This window comes from Moschus berezovskii, chromosome 1 (genome assembly GCF_049115385.1).
Source record: "Moschus berezovskii isolate FMDL1 chromosome 1, NW_MosBer_1.0, whole genome shotgun sequence".
NCBI lineage: Eukaryota > Metazoa > Chordata > Mammalia > Artiodactyla > Moschidae > Moschus > Moschus berezovskii.
In genome coordinates, this window is record NC_142460.1 from 80,839,570 (window position 1) to 80,852,111 (window position 12,542).

Consider the following 12,542-nt stretch of genomic DNA (forward strand, 5'->3'; position numbering starts at 1 on the left):
ATGTTACAAAATTGTCCTTGGGTGAATATCATCATTCCCTGAATTTCATAATGCTTCAAGGACAAACTGTTTCTTCTTTGCAATTCAGTAAGTTGCTCCAAGAGACTGTTGCTTCTCCACTCAACAAGGAGTAAAATTCATTCAGGGAGGCATCTTAGGGGGCCTATTCTTAATAAGATAGAATCCTATTCCAGTTTGCAAAATTCACTGAATTTATAACTCATTGTTACTGATTAAGGAATTAATCCAAGCTTGTTATTTGATTGATCTCATAATACTCACAGATCAAATTTGGTGCCATAAATAAAATAATAATAACATAACCAGAACAAAAATACAAAGGATGCAAATAAGTTGTAGGATAGGAAAGCAGACTTTATCATCAGGCAAACTAGAGAAAATTTGTATCAAAATTGTTTTATGCTTCTCAGCAGTGCTATAGTCATCCACTATCATCAGTACCACTAATGAATGATGATGAGGGTAACAATAATCTCCTACATTTGCATAATACTTTTACTTTGAGAAAAGACTTCTATAATACATCTTTTCATTTGATCTTCATGATGATTTTTTGAAAATATAAGGTAAAAGCTTTAAAATGTCTCATTTCGTGAAGGAGGAAATTAGAATCCAAAGAAGATAAGAGACTTGCCTGATAGCAACACAAAATTGAAGCTAGGTTTATTGGCCACCTGACTCCTACCTCAGAGTTCGTTTTTTAATACTTTCAAATCAAAAGAATCCATGATTTGCAATATTTTTCCAAATTTTGCATAAACTACGTAGAGCCATAAATTTCTATCAATCATAGAAGTTGTAAAACAGGCAATTTTTAGCAGGTGTGTGATAAACAATTTACAAGTTAGAAAGGAAGATATGCCTCTAATTAGCAGGGCAAAAGGGAAGATAAGTCAAAGATATCTAAAGATTCTACAGTCCTTGGAATAATTAATTAGTACCTTTACTTATTTTCGTTCTTTGTTTCAAAATATATTCAACTTTTGAGATTTTCATCACTGTAAAATATAATGAATTATTAATAACAATAAATAAATCTCTAGTTGTCTAAGTAGGTATGCTCATCTAGGTCCTCACTGTTCAACTTCCATTATAATTGCTTCATTTTACTGAAGTTTCCAGTACTGGATCTCCTAGGACAAACACTGATATTTATCTGTTGCTACTAGTTTTACTAATTGAATATTATATCTATATATATATGGAATATTACATTATATATGGTTCATTTCAAGCTGCATATATTCAGATCTGATTTTAATCAGTATACAAAAGAAAATGAAAAATAAATTAACATATTAATTGACCATTGTACACATACAGATCTGAAAAAGCACTGAAAATAAAACTGGCATTGAAATCATAGAAGGCAGCTTTTAACTTGTGACCTCAACCTAATCAGATTAATTACATACTAAATAAAACAAAATTACCAATATTCTCTATAGAATTTAAATTCGATTCAAAATCTTATAATGTAAAAAAGTCCAGGTTGCAATCCAAAATTACTAGGTATATGAAGAACCAGGAAAATCTCAACCCACATGAGAAAAGATAACAATCACAAACACTGAAATCAGACAGATGTTGAAATTATCTGAGAAAGATTTAAAATTAGCTGTCATAAAAATGCTCCAACAAGGAATAGTTTTGAAACAGAAAAATACAATCAACAACAAAATCACTCAATAACAAAATAAAGATGATAGAGAAAAGAGTCACTGAGCTTTAAAACAGGGCAGATTCAATATGAACCAACAAAGAGAAAAATAGTATAGGCTGAAGGACCTGTGAAATAATAAGAAAATATCTAACACTCATGTCATCATAGTATCAAAAAGAAAGGAAAAAGAGTTTAGTGCTTAAAAAAATAAAAAGAAAAAATCGGAAAAACAACAACTAGAAGCTTCCCAAATTTTGTGAAATACATAAATACACAGGTTCAAGAAGTATGGCAAACTTGAAACAGAATAGAAACAAACTAACAACAATAACAACAACAGCAATAAAAACCCATATCTGGATACATGAAAACTAAACTATGGAAACTGAAAATAAAGAAAAATATCTCAAAATCATCTAGAGAAAATTACCTATAAGGAAACAATGATCCAAATGACCAGTGGTTTCTCATCAGAAATCACAGAAGCCAGAAGGAAATGACATGCTTTTTTTAAAAAGTGCTGAGAAAAAAGAACCATCGACATAGAATTCTATATACAGTAAAAAAACAGCTTTATCAAAGTGAAATAAAGACATTGTCAGGTGAAAAAGAACTAGGAAAATTGGTTGCCAGAAGAATTGCTCCAAAATAATTGCTAATACAATATCATAAAGTAATTAGCCTCCAATTAAAATAAATAAATTTATATTAAAAAAAAAGAATTGCTAAAGGAAATTCTCCAGACAGAAAGAAAATGATACCAGAGGAAACTTTATACATCAAGAACAAAGGAAAAGCAAACGGAAATGATAAACATGAGTAAACAGAATGAACTGTTCTCCTCTTAAGTTCTTTAAAATACGTTTGAAAGTTGAAAGAAAAAAATCTCAACATTATCTGAAACAGTTTTCAATGTATGTAAAGATGTGGCTCAGACAGTAAAGAATCCATCTGCATGTAATGCAGGAGATCTGGGTTCGATCCCTGTGTTGGGAAGATATCTTGGAGGAGGGCATGGCAATCCACTCCAGCATTCTTGCCTGGAGATTCCCATGGATTCTGGTGGAATCCAGAGAAGCCTGGCAGGCTACAGTCCACGGAACTGCAAAGAGTGGGACACAACTGAGCAACTAAGCACACATATACACAAAGATAATATATAGCAACAATACTGCAAAACTTTGAGAGTAAAAGAAATTTTATGTGACTAAATTTCTACATTCTGCTTGAAGTGACAAAAATTGATTCTAAAAAGGCTATGAAAAGTTACATATACATATTATAACCTAGAGAATAACCCCTAAAAATATACAAAGATAGTCAAAAGCACAATAGATAAACTAAAATAAATGATTAAAAAAGTTCACATAACCTGAAAATAATAAATGGGAAACAGAGGAATGGAAAACAGAAGGAATAAACAGGAAACAAAAAGTGGTAGACATAAATCCAAATATACCACCAATTATAATAAATGTAAATGTAACTATTGATACAGATATTTACAATTTCCTGGAGCCATATAGAGTTGATCCTCCATATCCACAGGTTCTGCATCAGTGGATTCAAACAATCACCCACCCATCAAAAATATTTTTAAAAATTTTCAGAGATGATCTAAAGTATAAAAAGGGATGTACATAGATTTTATGCAAATAATAGGCCATTTTATATAAAGGATTTGAGCATCCTAGATTTTTATATCCTTGGGAGTTCTAGAACCAATTCCCCCACAGATACAAAGGGACGACTACATGCTAAGAAAGAAGTAGACACTGTGCCATGGTATGGATTAAAGAAGGGTCCTACCTTAGATAGGATGATCTAAGAAAGTTGCTTTGAAGAAGTATCATTTAAACTGGATCAAGAAAGATCCATCCAAGAAAAGAGTGAGTTTAAGAAGCACCAGTTCCAGCATGCTTCAACAGAGCACTGAGAAAAAGTGAAAGTTGAATAGTCACAGTTCTCTTCCAAAGCACGATAAGATTTGAAGGGCCAATTCATTGGAAAAGACCCTGACGTCAGGAAAGGCTGAAGGCAAAAGGAGAAGGGGGGAGGAGAGGATGAAATGGTTAGATAGCATCACTGACTCAATGGCCATGATTTGAGCAAACTCTGGGAGATTGTGGAGGACAGAGGAGCCTGGAATGCTATAGTCCTAGGGTCACAAAGAGTCAGATATGACTTAGTGACTGAACAATAACAACAACAACAAATGTACTCAACAGCAAACACTGTTAGAAACCAAGCACTCCCTGAGGGATATATCAGAGGAATGGAGAAACTTCACTGGGTCCTGTCTAGAACAAAACTTTGTGGAGAGAGATCCTACTCTCCCCTGGCTGATGTTGGGCAACAAGGGGAAAAAAAGGCTTTCACTTGCAGCCATCACTGCTGTGAACTAAGCTCCTAGAGCACTTTGGTCATGGCCACCAAGAAGTCTGGAACTCTGCTTCATCCCATAGAAAAATCTCCCCAAGGCAGGTGTGCTGGAGATCAAGCATTCAGCCCCTCATCAGCACAGGGTAATCAGCCATTCCATGACTGTGGATGAATCCTGACAACTCCAACTCCAGTATCTCATGGGCAACTTCTTAAATGCCAGTAACCGGTGACAAAAAGAGCCTCCTGCTAGCTACCTGTGCACATTAATGAACAGTCAGACATACTATTCATATGCCAAGGGGTTAGGACCAGTACAAACAAGATATAGTTTCCTCAGTTCTTTTCACACAGCTTTCCCGGAAATGTTTTGCTTTTTCTCTCCACATTGCTTTTCTTCATTTTTAGTTTTTGGATTGAATTCACTTGTTAGCTGCACTATTGTGCTTTGGGTTTGTCCTCTGATCTTGGTTTCACTGACTTAATGACAACTACTCGCAAAGGACTTGAACGAAATTAAAAAAAAATCACTGTTTCTTTTCATGCTGCCCAACTCAAGTGGGACAGGTATTAATTATCTTAGCTCTTGTACTCAGCCCAGACATCATCCACAAAGATGTCTCACAGGTAACCTTTTTCTCATTGTAAGGGATGGTTATGACACTGGTAAGTCACCTTCCTCAAATAAGAAATGGTGGCTCCAAATGAAGAAAGGAAAAGAGAACTGTCACCACATCACTCCATCTCTAACTTTGGCTTTTTGTGAAGTCTGTTTTTCTGGGCAAAGTTGAACTAAAAGTTGGAAAGAGGTGAACACATTTTATTTTGTTTCGTTTGTAAATAAATGCATCTATTTCCAAAAAACAATGAGTGGAAAGTAACTTGGAAAGGAACCTAGTAAGAGCAAAATAAGAAAGGGTAAATTTTGTGACACACTAAGTCGAATTGTTTAAATCCCTTTTAAAATTTGGTGCCAGGGAGTGTTGTTTTACTTTATAGATACATCTGAAGTACCATGTATAATGCTAAATATTAAATACTAAATGTGTTCTACTATTGCAAATAGGACTACGGTCTCTAAACAACCAGATAAGAACATACTATACTGACAAAGAGTGCAAAATGCTAATAAACTCAGCTCATAGGATGAGGAAATGATTGCTATGATCTCACTCCCTAAATATAAATCTCCAACTCAAGGCATTCTGCACTCGTCACTGGGTCAACACAACAAAAGCAAGAGATTAAGTTAAATCCTGGCCTTTTCAGTCAAACAGATAGACAAATACTCATGAGAACAGCACATGGACCAGGAAGATGATAGCAGAAAATTACCCATGCTCAGCTCCCCTCTGTGTGACTAAACCCTGTTCTGTAGGTTTTCTTACAACTTTAGAGAGCAGGGTAAGTATCCTAAAAATAGGCAAACAATGGACCTCTGTGAGGAAGACATACTGAAATCATTAGGGAAACCTCTGTTTCCCCAAATTAACCTTTCTCTCCTTCAGGTGAGAATAGATTTAACTGGTATAATCACTTTACGTAAAGGACATGAAGAAAATTAAGGTATAACGGTAGGCTTGCCATCAACATCACTGACTCGATGGACATAAGTTTGAGTAGACTCCAGGAGTTGGTGATGGACAGGGAGGCCTGGCGTGCTGCAGTCCATGGGGTCACAGAGAGTCAGACATGACTGAGCGACTGAACTGAACTGAACTGCCATCAATAACTATGCCGATTAAAAACACTCTGACAAACTAATACTCTGACAATACCCTGAGAAGCCAAGAATGTTGGTTAATTTTATACAACCATGATAAATTAGACACTGCATCAAATTGTGAAGGCTACTTGACTCCATATTTGCCTCAATCAACAATATGCAAGGGAGAGACCCAATATGCCAAGTCACCATCCCACAGCTTACAGATGACTCACTTTGACAGGAAGAGCAGAGAGTTTTACTCTCATCTCACTGAATTTTGTACCTTTCACATAACACCATGTGGTTTCTAGTATGTACCACAGAGGCAACTTTGAGTTTTTAGATCCAAAGGCCAGCAGTGAGCCGGGGTAGTGCTCTCTGTTTCCCTTCCCTAGCTATCAGCCCTATCCCTTCCCTATCCCTTAGCAACAGAGGGGCAAGGTGGCAATCAGGCCTTCTATCAGGACTGTTGGCATATAGGCCCAGGCCTCTCCCCCAAAGAAATCTAGATCACAGTCTCATACGGAAATTCTAAGCTCTGCTTAGAATAAAAGGAAACCAAGGAGTACTAAGGCAAGTTATTTTGTCTTTCATCCTGATCTTACTAGGAAATTTAAAGACATCTAAAATATTAAACTGTCCAGTGGTCTTGAAATTAAGATAGTGGTTTTAGACTTTAAAAGAAAAGGAAACATAGAATAGGATAGAATGAGATAAAATAGACAGAATGGAAAATATTGGTATCATGGATAGAATGGAAAAATGGTATCATGCATAGAAAGAGTAAATATTGTAAAATTTTTGTTTCAGTGTATATATATCTACATGAGCATACAAAGTCATGATTTAAATGCATTTCTTTCTGTGGTTTATGAAAATGTTTGAAAATTACTAACTATAAGTGATACCTCTCTGACTGCCCAAATATTGGCTTTGAGAGCTTGTCATGCCATCTTTTAAATAATTAGTCCACCTATTGTAGGACTTAAGGTCATGTCTTTTCCCTATTTACTAAATTCCAATAGTGCTTCCTATCATTTTAACAACCACCCATTTCCAAATGCTACCTGGGAGATGATGTCCCCCTCTATAAAGAAGTGTGGATTTATAGATCAAAGATCTCTAACTCAATTCATACTTGCTGAAAAGAGTGTTTCCAAGTATCCTTTTGTATGGAGAGCTTCACTTACAATGGAGATCGCTTTGTAGGCCCTTATCTGGAAAATATATACCGTTCTACTTAAACTGCAAATTAAGCCTTCTGTTCCAAGCACCCATCAATCTGATACTAAATTCATTAGCAAAATGAAAAGAACACAAAATAAATTGTTATTAATGGAGTTCCACGTATGTCACTCCCCATACAATGTACTAAAAATGCACAAGTATCTGTACTTTTTAATACATAGCATTCCAGGAGGGAGGTTTTCCTTAAGGCTACAAAGACACTTTACAAAGCTCCCTCTCAAGGCTAAACTTTACGAATTTTCACCATCAGTTTATGTTGACTGAATATTTATTCTTCGGTGGATTCTCTCTTCTATAGACAGGATCCAATAAGGAGAAATTATGGTCTCTGGCCTAAAGAATTGAAATTGCAATATTTTTTAGAGTCCAGATATTTACTTCCTATGACTTATTTTTTTATGACAGTGATAAACAGCTCATAATTCTTCAACTGTCATTCTTATCCACAGAATCTAGGGACAGTATAATATATAAAATTTTGAAAATAAAGACAGAATCTGCTGGTAACATCCCATTGAAGCATAATATTTACATTTGCACTTGAGTGGGGGAATTTTTTCTTCTCTGGAGCAGAGAAGATAAATTAGCTCTCCCAAGTTTTAAATACTAGATATTTTGAAGATATCAAGAGAAATAGTCTAAATTTATATATCACTCAGAAATGGTAAAATTGCTATTGAATTTTTCACAAAATTTCCAATATCTGGGTAGCTGGGGACCAAACTACATGTAAACCAAGATTTAAATAGACCAAAACCTAAAATTCACAAATACTCCAAATTACCCAGCTATTTTCCTTCCAGGAACCCAAGAGGAACTGAATAGAATTCTCAATTCCCTCACATCTCATAATGAGCACCAAAGGACGATTATTTAGAGATGAACAAACAAACCCTAAAGGAGTGTTTTTAAGACAGAAAATCACACAGTTTACAGCTTACCTTCAAATATTTTATTGGATAAAATGTGAAGAAACAAAAAGATGGAAAAGAAGGAAGATAAAAGTGGAAATGGAGAATAATATATTGTATATTTAAATGATAAAGTGAACAAAGAAATACGAGGAAAAAAGACTGCTTAATTGTTTTAAGTTGAAAGACTGCTCAAATGAGTAAAAGAAGACTGCACAGTGAAAGATCTTGGGGATAAATCCAGATAGACCACACATTGTAAATGTTCAGTAAAAATTATTCATATTAAGAAAGAAAATCCATTAGATATAGGTAAGATTAAATAAATAAATAAATTCCATAAGAAGAAAAATGAAGCCCAATTTGCAGAGACAGCAACACCAAAACCAAGTGAGTATTCTTTTATTGTTCTTATTTCAACTTTGTCTGTTCATTTTTTTACGCCAATGGACTAAATCAGCTAGTAGTATGCAGAAATTCAAAGCTTATTTTATTAAATTAATAATAAAAATTTATACACATATACTAAGCAAATACATACACTCACACACACATGTACATGGAAGGCATTAAGCAGATTCCCATGCCTCAGATATATTTGAAGCAGACAAATTTAGAGGTTCTGGATTCAAAATAATGACAAATACAAAGCTTGTCCTAAAATTCATTAATAAGTTAAACACAGATAAATCACTAGCATTAAATGGGATCTGACTAAGAAGAAAAGTGTCCTGAATATCTAAACAACCTGTCTCTAAAGTGGTCATTTTTACAGAGAACTGAAAATACACTGGCAAAGCAATCTAATCACAAAAGAAAGGGTTTAGAAGCAACCTTGTTAACCAAAGACAAAGAAGGGAAATACGTACAAAACTGTAAGATGCTTGAAAATCTTAAACCTCACTTGGTTAACTAAGACTCTCACATCTGGGTTTCCTGTGGGGTTAAATAAGCATTGGTTAGTGCAGTATCATAATATAAAATCTATTCACATGTTAAAAAATATTTTGATCAACATTTCAAAGAAAACAATGTGCGAAAAATTTTAAGTAAACACGGAATTAGGAATATATATGTATATTTCCATAAGCATGGAACTATCTTAAAATAGGAAGTAAAATGTGAAGTGTAGATGTGTAAGAGAAAAGACAGGCAACCATTTTTATAAGCTCTGACTATGTAATTCAAAGTGATAGCTTCACATCCTTTCCAGTTCACTGACCTCTTCAGGTACTAAAATATGAAACCATAGCACCATGGAAACCTAAGGAGCTGGAATGGCTCCTCATATACTACAGATTAAGAAACTGAGATTCAAGGAAGATTAATAATGGCCTAATATTAAAGCATAAACATCAGGAAGATTTTATAAGATGTACAAATTAGAACAAAAGTTATCAAATGAATTTACTGTAAGAGTTCGCCAGGAGGCATGTGGTTGACTATATTACTATAATAAAGAATGGGCTTCTCCTGTAGCTTGTTGGCAGAGAACCCATGTGCAATGCACAAGCCGCAGGAGATGTGGGTTCGATCCCAGGATGAGGAAGATTCCCTGGAGGAGGGCACGGCAACCCATTCCAGAGAATACCATGGATGGAGGAGTCTGGTGGGCTACAGTCCATAGGGCCGCACAGAGTCTGACATGACTGAAATGACTTAGCAGGCAAGTACGCATATGTGCTGTGATGAATCACTCAGCCATGTCCTATTCTTTGCGACCCTATGGACTGTAGCCCTCCAGGCTCCTCTGTCCATAGGGATTCTCCAGGCAAGAATACTGGAATAGCTTGTATGTCCTCCTCCAGGGATCTTTCCGATCCCGGAATCAAACAAGGGTTTCCTACATTGCAGGCAGATTCTTTACCAGCTGAGCTACCAGGGAAGCCCATAATAAAGAATACAAGACTGTATATTTAAATATAACCTTTGAAAGATGACCCCCCCCCAAAAAAAGACCTTAAAATAATATAGTACATCCTCTAAAAACATCTCAATGTGTATAGCTATACCGACGCCAAAAATATTGGCTATGGATAGAAGCCCATTGGATCTGGACTTTAGGATCACCAACACTTGATAACTGGATATCAGAAAAGATGCCGACAAAAGAGATATCAAGGGAAAAACAAGGGGATTAGGAAGAAAAGTCAGAAGAAACTGATGCTGTGGAAAATAGGGCAGAATGCATTTCAAAAAGGAGGAAGTGGTCAGAAAGATGAAATGCTCAATGAGATCTCAGTAAGAGTTATATTGGTGAAGTGATACAGGTCTTGGAGGCAGATGGGGTAAATTGATTGCACTGGTGAGGAAATGGAAACAATATAAACATGGCTCTGGTGAAGTTTGAGTGTAGATATGGAAGAGAGAGAGCAGTAGCTAGTTGCATTTTCTGTCTTTATATATGACCCTTTCATTCACCAAATCCAAGAAGCTGGCTTATTTATAACTCCTCCACCATATTCCAAACCCACTTGATCATCATGTGGATCACTGTCTTTCCACTCTCTTAAGTACATCATCTTATACTGGTCTTCCAGTGGCTGACCAATAGTGACAGGATAAAACCCAATCTCCCTCATACAGGATTTAGGGCATTTTATAGTCTGACCAGGAATGCACGTCAGGAAGCAACAGTTAGAACTGGACATGGAACAACGGACTGGGTTCCAAATAGGAAAAGGAGTACGTCAAGGTTGTATACTGTCACCCTGCTTATTTAACTTATATGCAGAGTACATCATGAGGAACGCTGGGCTGGAAGAAGCACAGGCTGGAATCAAGATTGCCGGGAGAAAGATCAATAACCTCAGATATGCAGATGACACCACCCTTATGGCAGAAAGTGAAGAGGAACTAAAAAGCCCCTTGATGAAAGTGAGAGAGGAGAGTGAAAAAGTTGGCTTAAAGCTCAACATTCAGAAAACTAAGATCATGGCATCTGGTCCCATCACTTCATGGGAAATAGATGCGGAAACAGTGGAAACAGTGGCAGACTTTATTTTTTTGGGCTCCAAAATCACTGCAGATGCTGATTGCAGCCATGAAACTAAAAGACGCTTACTCCTTGGAAGCAAAGTTATGACCAACCTAGATAGTATATTAAAAAGCAGAGACATTACTTTGCCAACCAAGGTCCGTCTAGTCAAGGCTATGGTTTTTCTCGTGGTCATGTATGGATGTGAGAGTTGGACTGTGAAGAAAGCTGACTGCCAAAGAATCGATGCTTTTGAACTGTGGTGTTGGAGAAGACTCTTGAGAGTCCCTTGGACTGCAAGGAGATCCAACCAGTCCATTCTAAAGGAGATCAATCCTGGGTGTTCATTGGAAGGACTGATGCTAAAGCTGAAACTCCAATACTTTGGCCACCTCATGCGACTCACTGGAAAAGACTGATGCTGGGAGGGATTGGGGGCAGGAGGAGAAGAGGATGACAGAGAATGAGATGGCTGGACGGCATCACCGACTCGATGGAGGTGAGTTTGAGTGAACTCCGGGAGTTGGTGATGGACAGGGAGGCCTGGCGTGCTGTGATTCATGGGGTCGCAAAGAGTCGGACACGACTGAGCGATTGAACTGAACTGATAGTCTGACCAACATTACCCATCCAATCTCACTTGTTACTTCCACCCTAAGATGCAGCTTTACTAAACCAGTTACCATTTCTTTTTGAGCCAGACTCTTTCATTCCCCAGGGCCTTCATGTATACTGTTACCTTTTCCTAGAATATTCTTCCCAGGGCAACTACCCACCCACCCCCACCCTCTGTCTGCCCTTCACCTATCAAATCTATTAATCTTTCAAATCTTCATTTGAATATGATCTTTGTAAATCCTTCCTTAATCTCCCAAGTAGATCTTATGTTCCTATAATAACTTTTTTACTTTGGCCACCTCATGCGACGAGTTGACTCACTGGAAAAGACTCTGATGCTGGGAAAGGTTGGGGGCGGGAGGAGAAGGGGATGACGGAGAATGAGATGGCTGGATGGCATCACCGACTCTGTGGACATGAGTTTGAGTGTACTCCGGGAGTTGGTGATGGACAGGGAGGCCTGGCGTGCTGTGATTCATGGGGCGGAGAGTCGGACACGACTGAGCGACTGAACTGAACTGAACTGAACTGAAGGTATTAATACTTATAGAAATTTTTTGTGTTTGAGACCTCAGCTTCCCATAGGTTTCTTGAAAGCAGATACCTTATATTTTCACTTGTATATCTCTATGCTTTGCACAAAGTTAGCACTAAAAATGTTCTTCAGTGAATGAAAGGATGCAAATATTACCAAAGATGTGTTATACCAAAATATAACTAGCTTCAGATTAAGTCACAGGTGGTATATACATACATATATATATATATATATGTACGTTGTTGTTCAGTCTCTGAGCCATGTCCAACTCTTTGCAACCCTATGGAATGTAGCACTCCAGGCTTCCCAGTCCTTTACTATATTCCTGCTGCTGCTGCTGCTAAGTCACTTCAGTCTTGTCCGACTCTGTGTGACCCCACAGACGGAAGCCCACCAGGCTCCCCCTTCCCTGGGATTCTCCAGGCAAGAACACTGGAGTGGGTTGCCATTTCCTTCTCCAATGTGTGAAAGTGAAA

At 37.0% G+C, this 12,542-nt stretch overlaps 1 protein-coding gene across 15 annotated transcripts in view; it reads right to left on the reverse strand.

Moving 5' to 3' along the window:
• Positions 1-12,542, reverse strand: part of ZBTB20 (zinc finger and BTB domain containing 20) — an 891,891-nt gene that overhangs the window by 683,379 nt on the left and 195,970 nt on the right. The window contains exon 3 of one of the 15 annotated variants that reach the window (XM_088837148.1): positions 8,803-8,869. The exons of the other annotated variants lie outside the window; for them this stretch is intronic. The gene's annotated coding sequence lies outside the window, so the exon portion shown is untranslated. The remainder of the gene's footprint in view (positions 1-8,802; positions 8,870-12,542) is intronic. 15 annotated transcript variants of the gene reach the window in all.